The sequence below is a fragment of the Trypanosoma cruzi genome, genomic scaffold (genome assembly GCF_000209065.1).
Source record: "Trypanosoma cruzi strain CL Brener 1047053516371 genomic scaffold, whole genome shotgun sequence".
In the NCBI taxonomy this organism is placed as follows: Eukaryota; Euglenozoa; class Kinetoplastea; order Trypanosomatida; family Trypanosomatidae; genus Trypanosoma; species Trypanosoma cruzi.
Window position 1 is genome coordinate 97,721 of NW_001849385.1, and position 1,829 is coordinate 99,549.

The 1,829-nt window shown below is 51.7% G+C and overlaps 1 annotated feature.

Annotated features, from left to right (window-relative positions):
* Positions 1-1,829: a sequence feature (heterozygous, non-Esmeraldo-like haplotype).

Genomic DNA, 1,829 nt, shown 5'->3' on the forward strand with positions numbered 1-1,829 from the left:
GCAGCGCACAGCACACACACTCTCTCCAAGCAGCCCATATCATGTGGCATCACCGCACGGCAGCCTCATCGTGATGGGCGGCCCTGAAGCGGGGATGCGAAGAGTAATGCGGAAGAACTCCCTTTCACCGTCGTTCTCTCGAGGCGCTCGACAACAGGCGCGCCGGCGGTGCAGTGATCATGACCGTTTCTTCCGCACCGCACCTCCTGCCACCCCATTGCGTTAAATTCGCCGTGTTCGCCGTCGCTCCCCCCCACCACCCCATCACCACGCCGGCCCTTCCAACACGGTGGATCGGAGCGTCGCCAAAAGCTGCCCCAAAAGCCAACACACCGGACCCATGGTGCGTTCTGTGACTCCCCCGCAGTGCCGAAAGTCCCTCCAGCAGCGCGAAGGCCGTCCGCCGTGTGCACGCCTCGTGCGTGCGGTAGGAAGTCCCTCCGCAGCACCTCCCAGGGGTTGCGGGCAACAACGTATACGCACGTGCGCTACGACCCGTCCCGCCGTGGCTAAGAGACCCGGCTCCAACCGCGTTTTGCTGTTGTTGTTTTTTCTCGTGTTTCTTCAAATAAATTCGACGACCCGCACGCCGGCCACCATCATCGAGCACGTCCGCGCTGCTGAGTGGAGACGTGAAGGGGAGCCCCGGCCCCCGGAGAGGCGGCTGCAGCGGAGGGCGTGAAACACGACCCTGCCACGCCTCCGCCAAGGGCTAGCGCCGTGGCTCAATCATCCATTGCTGCCGATAATCAGCACAATAACAAAACCATAAATCAGCCAAATAATCAATAAATAATGAGAAGTGAGGAGGCGCCTGCCACCAGCATCAAAGTTACGTCGCATCTGCGAGGAGCTTCGTGCCTTCTCGCCGCGCGGAGGCGCCGTTGGGGGGCAGAGCCTTTCCACCCCGAGAAGAGACTGCGCCAACCCTTTCGTGAGGCACAGCTTCCCCACTTCCAAAGTGTCCGCCTCATGTTTTGCCCAATTGCCGGCAGCGCCGGGCAGTGGAGTGGATGCGGACTTGTTTCATTGCACAATCCACGTTCGCCAGTTTTCGCGATGTCTGGTTGATGCCCGTGGCGTGCCGCGCGGTGGCGATTTTCCTTTGGTTAGTTGGATTTTGTGGCGCGGGGTTCTTTTTTCAAGTCTTTTCTGGCATCTTTTTCGGGAAGGGCTTTTTTTTACTTGCATTTGCTTGCGTATTGCATGCAAAATTGATTTGAAACTGTTTTTCAGGTTTTTGAAATGGTTTCCTTTTTTTTTGTTACGTAAATTTTGATGTAAAAATTTTTTTTTTTGCGTGATAAAAATAACGCTTCACATTTGCTCATTATTTTGTGTTTTGGTTGTATATATATATACAAGGGGGAAAAAAATGCAAATTCGCGCTAAAAACATATTACGTGCCATATTGATAGGATCAATATATTTTTTTCGTGTAATAGCGGTTGATGCTTTAAAGGTTGGTGTGGCTCCATTTCCCGAACCGGACCGTTTTGCTATGATGTCGGCCATTGTGGAAGAAATGCACCTGCGTGGCCACGATGTGACTGTTTACGTTCCTGGGTCCTTTATGAATGAATGTCACAAGGTTGCAGGATGCGAGTGTATCTCGATTGGTATTTACAATGAAGCCTACACGAAGAAAAATGAACCGAGCGGAATCTTTTCTGATTTAATTATGTCTGTTTCATGGGATCACCCCAAAAAGAACTTCAACAATTTTTTTGCTTTGGCATTTAAAATGACTTTAGAAAAAAATCTTTTATTACCTGATGCTGTTATAGTGGATATTGAAACATGGGGTGCGGACCAGTGTTGCCCGGAGG